The sequence below is a fragment of the Talpa occidentalis genome, unplaced genomic scaffold, assembly GCF_014898055.3.
Source record: "Talpa occidentalis isolate TD23 unplaced genomic scaffold, MPIMG_talOcc4v2.1 talOcc4.9, whole genome shotgun sequence".
Classification (NCBI taxonomy): domain Eukaryota; kingdom Metazoa; phylum Chordata; class Mammalia; order Eulipotyphla; family Talpidae; genus Talpa; species Talpa occidentalis.
In genome coordinates this window covers 106,878,229-106,890,298 of record NW_023605305.1, presented here as the reverse complement: position 1 = coordinate 106,890,298, position 12,070 = coordinate 106,878,229, and the positions used below count along the sequence as shown (strand labels likewise).

The 12,070-nt window shown below is 53.6% G+C and overlaps 1 protein-coding gene across 3 annotated transcripts in view; it reads right to left on the bottom strand.

Annotated features, from left to right (window-relative positions):
* The window catches only part of SLC6A17 (solute carrier family 6 member 17), a 45,775-nt gene extending 36,328 nt beyond the window's left edge, over positions 1-9,447 (bottom strand). For 2 of the 3 annotated variants that reach the window (XM_037499123.2, XM_037499122.2), the window contains exon 1: positions 8,791-8,843. The gene's annotated coding sequence lies outside the window, so the exon portion shown is untranslated. Of the gene's footprint in view, positions 1-8,790; positions 8,844-9,429 lie in introns of those variants that run through there. The other variant, XM_054691167.1, reaches the window with a different exon arrangement.
* Positions 9,448-12,070: the final 2,623 nt, after the last annotated feature.

Below are 12,070 nucleotides of genomic sequence, written 5' to 3'. Positions count from 1 at the left end.
TGGAAGTCACCTGAGGCAAGCTGCTCCTGACACACCCTGGCTTTGACTGGTGGCTGCTCAGCTTGGGTTTTCCTGCCCACAAACAGAAGGGAACCCCAGCTCCATTCCTGGCCCCTCTCTCCTTCACCCCCATCCAAAGATCACCAAGTCTAGCCAGGTATTCTGATCTGTCTTCTCTGTGGCCCTCCTCTTGCTCCAGTCTGGCCTTCTCCCTGCAGATGCCTGTGGCTGGCTCCCTACTTCTCTCAGCTGCCCTTCACCTGGCCTTCAGAGGCAGCTTCTGGAAACACCAGTCACCCCACTCCCACTGCCTAGTACAGATAGCCCAGGGCCCTTCCTAAGACCTCTGCAGCTCCTCTTCCAGGTCCCCTCCACCTCCAGGCAAGCTTCGGCTTCTACTTCCTCCCTGCCTACCAACCACTCCCTCCACATAAATCTCTCCACATAAATCCTCTGCCTGTGACGCCTCCCAGTCTTTGAAGGTCAAGCTCAAGGTCGGCCGCCAAGCCTCTCCGACACCTTCCATGATTCTCAAGTGAGAATTAATGACCCCTTCCCTCCTGCTCAGCACACTCCTTGTAATACCACTGTGCGCTTTCACCATCTGGCTTTCCAGGACAGCTAGCACATGCCTGGCTCCTTTTCTATCCAGGAAGCTTCCTGAAGGCAGGATGGAAGGTGCATGCAGCTTTGTGTTCACCCTCCTCAGCCCCCGGCCCAGCCAGTAGTGCATGGTACTTACAGATGTTCGGGGGTCTCTGCCTTCCCACCCTTCAAGAACCTGCCACTTGGGTCAAAATCCTAACCACTGCCATCACCTTTGAAATGAAAGGACAGAGGTGAAAAGTTAACAGATCTAAGTAGAGCCATCAAAGCACAGAAGTTTGCATGCCCAGCTGGGGCCCCCTAATAGGGTGCAGCCCTGTCACCTATGTGGGGAGGACCCCCAGACTTGGAAGCCAGTTTTCTGTTCCTTATTCATGTGTAAAATAAGGAACAGTGTCACCTGCCAATTGCATCTGGTTACCACATGGATAGAAGGAGAAAGAGAAAGAAAAGCTTACTGAGCAGTCAAACGAATAGAAGCATAATTTTTGACTCCATTTCACAGATTTTGGGGGTTTGCATTTTGGCTTCCCAACCATATCTCCATCAACACCATCTGCGCTGCCGCAGTCGGATGCTGGAGTCTGACTGTCAGAGGTACTCAACACATGTGATACGAATGAAGTGACAGAGTGAATGAGCGAATTGATGCATGTTGAACTCCCCAAATTTTCTAGGGTATGATTGGATTTCCCAAATTCAAAATTTCCCCATTTTCTGGCACCATGTTTGCTCCCAGAACATGGAATATCGGGTAGAGCTTTGAAACTAAGAAAAACCAAGAGGCCTGGCCATCCTGCGCTGGCTTTTTGCCTCTTTAAAGGAGTAATATTTGCGCGTCCGTGTTCCTGCTTCAGACCGCATCCTCCTCAGCCTGGAGAAACAGCCGCTGGGTGGGCACAAGCTGGCCCAGAGCCCCCCTGGGGCTGGTGGACCATTCCAAACAACAAACCCGCCAGAGGAGCCAGGGGTGCCTGCAGCCCCTCTCCCCTTCCCGCTGCATTCACCAGCGTGTTTTCCACAGTCGGTATTTTGTTTTCTCAGTGAAGGAGGAAGGGAAGCAGGAAAAGGGGCAGATGGACCAGAGCGGGAGGAACTGGCACTGGAAAAGGTGGGCGGGGCCAGTGCCAACACAATCCTGGTTCTGTTTCATCCTTTCACGCGAGGGGGAAAGGCATGCTCGGGGTGGCTGCAGGCAAGAGTCCCACCGACCCACGAGGCATTCTCTCATTCTCTCTTGTACTAGAATTTAGGTGCTAAGGCAACCGCTGAAGACAGAGTGGCATACAGTGACAGCCACACTGACAACCCCTGCCCCAGGGGGGCCTTCTTGAGGGTGGACTCCATAGTCGCACAATCTCCCTTAACCCCACCAACTGCCGCTATTCCCATTTTAAAAATAAAGTAGAGGCTCAGAGGGATTAATTGCCTATTAATTAATTGATTGATTGATTGATTGATTGATTATGATAGAGAATGGATGAGGTGAGGCAGGGATGCAATAATAGACGAGGCTAGGACAAGGCCCAGTAGAGGGACTGAATGAGCCGCGTGGCTGTCCCGGGAAAGCATACAGCACGGAGGGGACAGAAAGTGCAAGGGCCCTGGGGCCGGTCCAGCATGCCCTGGTGAGGATCAGAAAGAAGGGCCACATGTCCAGAGTGTCCTGAGCACAGGAGGAGCAGGAGGCGCGAGGCAGGGGGACAGCCAGGACCCAGAGCAGGAGTCACAGCCCTGGAGAGGAGTTTGGGTTCTCTTTCAAAGCTAATAGGAAGCTGCTGGAAGTTTTGAGCAGGGACGTAGCCCATGTGTTTCAAAGGGATCGCTGTAGCACGAGGGAAGAAACGGTGGTGGGGTGGGGGTGATGGGGACGAGGGCCAGGCTGCTGGAAGAGGCCTAGGTTTTAAAGAGAAAGGGAAACAGGGCGTCCCAGGGTGCCAAACATCACTTCAGGTCCCAGACAGGTAGAAGACACTTGAGACTGTCCGAAATGAGGGGTGGGGGTGGGGGGAGTCCAATGTGAACATAAAAAGCTTAAAAGAAATGAGAGGAGGCACAACTCCCTACTCCCCTCACTCATGGGGACCCCACAGTGGTGACATGTGGGTCCTCACAGCATCTGCTTGAACACTCTGACCTGGATTTTCTTAAAGTCACTGTTTTCTCTTGCGTCAGAGAGAAACAGAGGGAACCAAGGGTGTCCAATTACCTGAGACACCCAGCAGACCGCTGAAGAGCACTTGAAGGAATAAGGATCTGAAGCCCTTAATTACAGTCCCCACATGATGTCTCTTTCCTGAGAGTGAGAAGGGTGTGTCTCCTTCCTCAGCAGCCCCCAGTGCGCCTTGGGGGAGGGCAGGGAGAAGACACTCCTCTCGGCAACGAGCTGTAAGACGAGGACGCAGACCACAGCAAAGGGAGCAAACACGCTTGAAGACCTGCTGTGCCTATATATGTAAGGCCTCGTCCCCAAAACTTGGGATAAAATGGCTCTCATTTTATAGATGAAGAAGTCTAGACTCAGGGAAGATACTCTCATATTCAAGGTTACCCAGCCATGAAGTGGGAAAGTGGGGTCAAACTGTGCTCTCCAAACACCCATATTATTATTTCTTGGACTGGAAGGTCCATGGTTATTGCACAGGACGAAAGTAATGTTTGCTTACGTGTAGTAGCCCGTATTCTTTCTGACAGACCAGTGCTTTCCAGTCTTTTGCATGACCTGCCTCATGAAGAAGGACATACTCGGGGCACACTGGGGCTCCACCACCCCAAGACGCTCCAGGCTACTGCAAGGGGTGAAGGTATCATTATTTCGGGGCCACACACTACCCATGTCTGGGACTGCTTGGTTCTGCAGTGCATCACGCTGCCTGGAAAAATGAAACCTCTGGCTCTCATTCAGCAAGGAGATTCATCTACCACCGTTTCTACCCAAGATAAGGAGCTTCCTCACCTGACCAGGTCTGCTCCCCATTCCTAAAACAAACAACATAATCCATCTGGGGGCAATGGGAGGGGGAGTAGTGCTGTCAAGAGATTTCTTTCAGCTCTTCCAAAGGAAGAGCCAGCTCCTAGCCAGCAGATGGTCTCCTGGGTGTGCCAGGACCGTGGACAGCGCCGCCAGGCCCTTTTGCGACCCAGGAGTGGCTCCTTTACACCCAGGGAAAGAGGAATCCACACCCTCACTGAATACCCACCCAGCGGCTCCTGCTGTAGCCACCCCTCACATCTCTTGAAAGGTAACTTTATCACTGTTAACTTGGAATGGGATTTAAAGAGACCAGAGTCTTATAATTAAAAGAGAAACTGCAACCAGCAGGAATTCTGGGTGTGGGCCAATGAATTTTATTTGTAAGTGAAAGAATAGGTGGCAAATTAATGGTGCATGGAATCCAGCAGAAATTCTAATTACACCAGTAATTAGAAGTAATGGAGTATCGTGAAAGGCAACTTGTTATTTTCAAATGAACAAGGCGTAGCCTCTGGAAGGTAGGAAGGCAGCTCAGTTGGACAAACACAGCTGAGAGATGGATCCAGAGCCCAGGAGCTGGGTATTGTTTCCTCTGACCCCCCACTTGTCCCCCTCAATCCACAAGAGACCACAGAGCAAACGGGGCTTAAGTCTCAATTCCCAAACTGGAGACACAGGCTGCCCAGCAATCACCTGACCCAGAATTGTCCTCAAACAAAGCACACCTGGTTCTGAAATGAAAAATATGTAGTGCAGTATCCATCGTACATCTGAGCCCATAGGTGAGTTTTCTATACTCAGTGAATATCTAATAACAAACATATATATTTAAATTGGCTTTCTTCCTAGATGAACAATTAATTCTTCCTAGATGAACAATTAATTACTCATGGGGAGAGCGGGTAGAGAGAAGTATCAGAGGACTCTGTGGCCACAAAATGGCTGCCCATGGAGCAAGGGCTTCTGGGAAGGCCTCTCTGTGTCCTCTGGGGATGGGGGAGCGTTCATATTTACAATCCAGTTATTCACCCTCGCTCGCAGATGTTCCCACAGAGCTCAAGGGTGGCTTGGAGGTGGCAGGCAGGTTGGGACAGGATGCACATGTTCCTCTAGGGATGGGGATTTCTCAGGGAGAGATGGAGAAGCAGGAGTCAATACCAAGTTTCCCAGAACAGCCAAGGACAGGAGTAAGCAGAGCCCCAAGGGCAAGGACAGTGGGCTCTCCATGGGACAAGACCAGGAAGCAAGGAGCATCCCTCTGAGCCGCCCGGGCCAGCCACTGCTGCAAATAACCTTGAATGTGAGCAGTTTTGCTCTGGGGTCAAGGCCTCACAGGAACCGCTGCAAGTCCCTGGCACACGCTCTCCACCAGAGAAACCTGACCCCCTACCCCGAGCCCCCAGCACACACTGGCTGACCTTGATTCTGCTGCTGCAGAAATCCTCTATGCGGCCTCTGACCTGCTCTGATCTCCCCGCACTGCCCCCGTGCTGCCCTCTGATTTGGACAAGCTCTAAGGGCCTGAAGTCAGAGATGGCAGCGGTCAGGAAGGGAAGAACAAAAAGGACAAAACAGAGTCTCGAGTCTTTTTCTGGAATCACCTATCATAGTCCCCAAACCTTGGAAATTTAGGCATCATCATTCTCTACCAGTTTCCTGTGGGTGGAGGCAATTCCCCCCTTTTTTGGAGTATTAACCTAAAGAACTGGACCCTCAGATTTAGACAACCTCTTCTTGGAGGTGGCAGGCAGGTTGGGACAGGATGGACATGTTCCTCTAGGGATGGGAATTTCGGCAAACATTTTTGAAGAACTGATTTTGGAGGGGCATCACATAGTTGTTAAGAACATGAAGTTTGGAATCTGACAAACCTGAGTTCAAATTCTCAGGCTGCCATTCACAGCTTGTGTGACCTTGGGCAAATTATCTGACCTCTCTGAACCTCAATTCTCACATCTCTAACTGCTCAGAGCAATATCTGTCTCCTGGGATTATAGTGTAGTGAAGATTAAAAGAGAAGATGCATGAATAAAGCACTTAGCGCCGTGTAGAGGCCTCAGTAAAAAACCGGATGTTATCACCGTGCTCCGAGCATGGTGTGAGCTGCTGGATTCCAGAACAGCACCCGCCCCTCATAAAAGCACACAAAGCAGGCATTTCCCCATGATCACTGTCCCACCTGAGCTGGGGGCCAGTGCACCAGCAGTCACATCTAGCCACGACACTGTGCTTCTGACCTCTGGGAGCTTGGGGTCCAGCCAGGGGAGACTGAAAAGAGAGGGGCTGAGAGAGCTTTGCCCATCCTGGGGGCTCCAGACATTTGACTGTGAGGACTTCTTACAGCCCAGCCTGGGAGTGAATGATAACTCAGACCTGGCTCTAGGGGAAAAGCCCAAATTCATCTTCCCTTTCAGCTATTCTGCCCCTTATCTTAGCAGCTTTAAAGAGATTAATGATGAATGGTCTTGCAACAGCCAAGCTGAGCAGGAAAGGAGTAAGAGGGAGGGGAGATACACAGGCAGAGGAGTCTGCTTCTCAGGAAACCTCTCAGCTGTGTCTCTATCATCCTTGGAATGTTCTCTAGATCCAGTGGGGAGGGTATTGATTCCAGATGCACCTACCACACACAGGCCTTCATGCAGCACACAAACACATTTCCAGCAGCAGACTGGAGTCCCCTGGGTCAGCATGGCCTCTTTCTTGCTGCACTGGGGATCCCCTGGTTTGCTTTATTCTTGAGGTGCACCTCTTAGCCCAGGATCGTGTCTAGACATACTTCAGAAAGAGGAAGCTAAGGGCCCACGAGCCTTCATGGGGGACAGAGACACGCTCCTCACTTTCCTCTCTAGGAAAGGTCAGCCCTGCCTCTCCTGGACAGCTCCCATGCAGCTTGCAACTTCATTATGGAGAGGACAGGTAGGCAGGAGGGTGACAAGGCCTGATCAAAGAGCAGGGACACCTGAAGTCCACTCAGTAGGTACTACAGCTTGGTTCAGGCCACAGTCATGAACAATCCCAAGCAGTCAAGGCCTGTGCTGGAGTCTCACCCTGAAACTACTGTAGGTAGTAAAGGGCACCCCATGAATCCCACTCAGCCCTACTTACACCTCCCAGAGCCCTGTCCTAAGGCGTCCCCACTCAAGGTCTCCCAGGGCAGACCAGAGGGCTGGAAATAGGTCAATTCAAAGCTGAGTTATGGGTCCTTCTTGACTATGCGGGAAGGCTGCCATATTCACTTGTTTCCACAGCACCTCTCACACCCAGGAACAAGGAAGGACAGGGAAAGAATCACCTCTAGCTCAAGCCTATAAAGAAAAGTGTGGGAACAAACAATGAATGTGCATCTGCCAGGTATCCAGCACTGTGCTCAAAATAAACCCGTGAAAAGGTACCATAACCACCCCTGTTTTACAACTGAGAAAACAGAGCTTCCAGAGCTAAAGTGACATGCCCAAGGGCACCCTGCTGGCATATGGCAGAGCTCTGGGTCCAGTTCTGACCATAATCATAGGCCCCCGCCCTGGTCTCTCCTCCAACCCCCTCCCCAGCCTGGCCTGTTTGCCCTCCCTGTGGTCAGAGCTTAGGACCCTTGCTCACAGCCAGGCAGCCAGAGCTCTGCTCAGCTCACTCTGAGGACTTGCCCCCCTTGGGTCAGTGGCCCCCAAACACATGGAACTCGTGCTATTCCTGCTCACAAGTCTGCTAAAGAACACCATTCAACTCACAAACAGCTGACACACGACTGCATGTGACTCAGGCCAAACAAACTCACTCCAATCAGAGCTGGTGGGCACGATTTGCCTCCTGCACTGAGTCACCCTCCAGGCTGAGCTGCAGGGAGTCACTGAAACTCACCACCTACTTAGCCACAGCTGCTCCCTTAGAGAAAAAGCCAGCAAAGGATCTAGAGCTTTCGATGGTCCCCATGGATGCACCAGGCCAAGGACAACCAAGCGTGACCTCAAAGCCCTTTCTGCCCAGGTCTACCTCACCTGCTCCTCCGGCTAATGCAAGTACAGTGTGAGACACAAGAGGCCCTCATTGTTAACCCTGATATTTTATGACCTTGTTCTCCAGACATCAATCTGTATGACCTGCGCAGCCTAAAGTTTGTGTTGAAACAATTTTTTTTGAGCTGTTACAGGATTATTTTTCCTTCATGGACTTCCTGTTAAAAGGAGGCAATGCCCCCACCCCCAAAGAATCTTCCTTCTCTACACCATATTCCCCTGCTGCCCCAGCTCCCTCTGCCTTGTGTTCAAGGCTGACCTGTCCCAAAGATAACTTCGGTTGGAAATTTCCTAACGCAGAGTCCATTAAAATATTTCCCTAAGAAAGAAAGAGGAATGGAGGTTTGGTTTTTGTTTTTTAATTCCAAATTCCACTTGTATCCTGTAAGGTGGGTGGCCTGAGGTTTCTGAACACTGGGAGCGCTGACAGGGCTGTTTGGGATTTAAAAGGAAACAAGCTTCCTTCCAAGGCCGCTGCGCCCCAGGGGTAGCGGCCCCCCGCGGGGAGCTGCGAGTGTGGCTGGAGAGCGCGGTGCGCACAGGTACAAATGTGGCAGAGGCCTCCCCCCTAGGAAGGCGCCCCCTCCAGATCTGCACCCCGCGCACATCCCCCAGCTGCGCCATTCCGTTCCCAGCTGCGCTCCCCGCTCCCCTCGAAGGAGAAAGCGCTCCCCGCTAGAGCTGAATTCAGGAGGACCAGACCCAGAACTGGGAGCTATATCTTCATCTCGGGCAGGAGCGCTGCTTCTTCTGCCAATGTTACTGTCAAGGTCACCGGCCTGAAGCTGAGCGCCTGGAGATGGGGTCTCCATCCGGCCGGGGCCTCCCCGTGGGAGCTGCGCCTTGAGCCCGCAGGAGACCTCCGGGCCTCCTCTCGGGAGCTCCGGGGCGCTGGCTTCTGCAGGTCTGCCCGGTGACCTCCCGAGTTCCCGGGCCCTCCTGCAAACCACCCGAAGCTGGAACCCTGAGTCCAAGCGGCGCGCGCCGCGCTGGGCACCCCAGAGGCTCGGGAGGAGCGCGGGTCTCCGGGCTCGGTCGCCAGGCAACGGGCCCCAGGCCAGCTTGGGGCCGGCGGGGCACCCGCGCGCAGCGCCGCCTCGCACCTCGGCCCTCGGGCCTCCCGCACTGGGGCGGGGCCCCGGCGGCTGAAGTTGCGCCGGCCGCGCGGGGAGGTCGGGTGGGGCGCGGCCGGCGACTCACCTGTCCCGAAAGGGCCGTCGCGCGGACTCGGGCCCTGCGCTCCCGCGGAGCAGCGTTGGTCCCCGACGGGCGCGGGGCGCACGACCCTCCCGCGCGCAGCCCGAGCGCGGCGGCCACGGCCCGGCCGGGGCTGGGAGGGGACCCGGGGCTGCGCCCGGCGCGCGCGACTCGCTCGCTCGGTCCTCGCTGCCCGGGCGCGGGTCCCGGCCGGTCTCCGCCTGCGGCGCGCGGGGGGCCCCGGGGGAGCGCGCGGGGAAGCCGGTGCCGGGCGGAGGGCGCGCGTGGGGCTGCAGGCGCCGGGCCCAGGGCCGCGCTCTCTGCGTCCCGGCCGCGCCGGCTCTGCGGAGCGGAACGGAGCTGGGCGGAGCGCGGCGCGCGCTGTTCCCTCGCTTTCCGAAAGGCCACCCTGGCGGCGGGGCGCCGTGACGCAGGCTTGACTCACGCGGGCCCGCGTCAGTGCGAGGCTCGGGGATCCGAGCGAGGCTCTGATGGCGACGCGGGCGGAGGGGGTGGGCAGGGAGAGGGGCCGTCCGCGGAGCCGTGTCGTGAGGCCCCTGGCCGAGGGGACCCAGAGGGATGGGCCCCAGGGGCTCAGGCCCTCCCCAGCCCTGCGCTTCTTGTTTCTTCATCTTTCCTGACCTCTCTCCACCTTCCTGGAGGATCTCGCACTTCGGCCTCCAAGCCTTCTCCCTGGGAAGGCCTCTGCGCGACCATCCTGCTTCTTCCAAAGGTCCTGGACGGCCTTTCCTGGTGGACATTGCTCCTCTGCTGTGTGCCAGGGTTGGTGGGATTGAGAGGATCGCAGAAATGAGGGTGGCGAGTCTCTGGGGGAGGTGGAGTGGGGTTTGCCCAGTTGGACACAATACAAGCAGGACAGGAGAAGCCTACAAGCTGAGGCAGGTGGGGCACAGTGAAGGCATGGCAGGAAGCTGTAAGTGATACAGGGAAATTCTGGCTGGGCTTTGGGCAGCCCTTAGGGAGGAGGGGAGACAAGTCCCCGGCCTCAAAATGTGGAAAGGACTTCCCCCCACCCCCCAATCCCCCTTGTGAAGGAGACAGCATGACAGAACTGCAGGGGTGAGAGTGACAAGATGGGAGAAGCTATGAGGGGGTGATTGCTTGAGCTGGGGCAGGGGTGGGGAGGTAGGTGCCACCTTCCAGGGCCTGGGAGGGCTGTTTAGGATGTCTACACTGTCCCTCCACTCTGGAGGACACCAGAAGATAGTTGGGAGGAATCGGTGGTGGAGACCGTCTCCATTGTCCTGAAAGGGGTAGGACTGTTGCCACGAGCTCTGAGGGCAGTTTCATGGATGCTGGCAGAAGACATGAGATGCCTGGGCCAGAGACAAAGGACTTTATTACCCATGGAAGAGCAGGCCACGTGAGCTTCACAATAAAATCAGTTTCCATTAACCCCTAAGTCCCATGGGAGGGACGTGGGCCTGTACCCCAAGTGTACTGCACAAGTTGAGGAACCTCAAGTCTAGGAAACCCCAATCTATTATCATGAACTGTAAGCAAACCTGGCCAACCCTCACCCCAGAGGGAGACATCATCATTATTATACCGACCAGCAAAGAAACCTGCCCTTCACCGGGAGAGACACTATCTCTATTTTCCTAAGCTGTTTGCTATGCAAACACCCCTAAAAAGTCAGTCTGGAAGGAAAGTCATGAGGGCCTCTGCCCGTGAGACTTTGGAAGCACGAAGGGTTGCCATAGACATTTATATTTCCACTCAGTGACTGTCGCATGTTAGCCTGTTTGCCTGACACTGTTCTCGACCCTGCGGATGCAGCAGAGAACAAGACAGATGATGAACCCTGCAGTGAGGCGGGCGCAGCGAGAAGCAGCCAGTGGTCAGGGGACATGGCACAGGTGCATGAGCAGAATGTGATGACTGACATGGGATGGGAGGCAAGAGGAGGGAAAGGGTGAAAAGTGGGTGTGTTTGGGGCAGGGGAGCATGCAGGTGGTGTGGCCATGGGAACAAGGACGGACTCTGGAGCTTAGAGACCTTGGTTTTCATCCTGACTGCCATTTACTAGAAGCCTTAAAAGCAAGTGGCATAATCTCTCTGAGCCTCAGCTTCCATATCTGTAAAATCAAGAATGCATACACTGTAAGGTTGTTATGCTAGCCCAATGAAATCATTCCTTCAAAATACCTGGTGTCACATCTGTTTTAATATGTGCTTAATAAATGACTGTTAGGAGTGGAAGTATTAGTATTAGGTCATCGAACTGTTAATAACAGTTAATAACCAAGAGATCCACCCCCACCTGTCCATGGGATCCCCTGGCCCCATACCTTCTTGAGACCTTCAACCACTATCAGTTATTCTGTTTCTCCTGTTTTGTCAACCTTTCCTTTTCGACTGGCTCTTTTTTACCAACTTTTAAGCATATTCAAATATCTTCCTTTTAAAATGTCACTAAGTTGTGCTTGCTTTGGCAGCACACATACTAAAATAAAACTTCACTAAGCTGTCATCAACACCGTCTCATTTTCTTGCACATGCTCTGCTTCCATTTCCTCGCTCCCCGCTCATTCCTTCATAAGCTTCTGACCCACAAGGGTCAGCAGTGACTGTTCCTTGATCCACGAGTCAGTCACCAGGCCTCATCTTCCTGATTTCTCTCCCCACTTAGACACACTCTCTTTCCTGCCAGCACTATCTTCCTAGGACTTTGCATTCCCTGATTTTCCTGCTACCCTTCTGGCCACACTTATCTCTCTGCTGATCTTTAAATGTCCTTTCCTGGACCATCTCCTGTGCCAGTGGCTCCTGCATTGACCTCATGTCCCCAACTCCTACTCCACCTTGCCCCTGGACTCCCTCAAATTGAGTCCAACAATGTGCAAGAAATCAGGTGAGCATTCAAAGATCTATGCTGTAAAACATGCAAGATTTTGCCTCTTGCTCCTCCTCCAGTGCTCCCTGGTTCCATGAATGTTCCAGCCAGCACAGCAAGAAACCCAATACAATCTTTCCCACTCCTTCATGAAATCTTTCGGTATGTCCTGGAGGCGTTGTCTCCTATTATGTCTAGAATCTGGCTACTTCTCTTTCATTCCACCACCATCGTTCTATGTCCAATGAGGAAGGCGCTGTTCACATGCCCTTCTTACTAATGGGGACACTAAGGCTGAGGGTGGTTGAGTCATCTGTTCAAGTCATCTAATGGGTATATCCAAATCCAAAGTCCTTACTTTCTCTCAATTTTGGCATTTAAGCCCTTCAAATATAGGTCCTCCTTCATATGTCTTGCCTCTCAAAT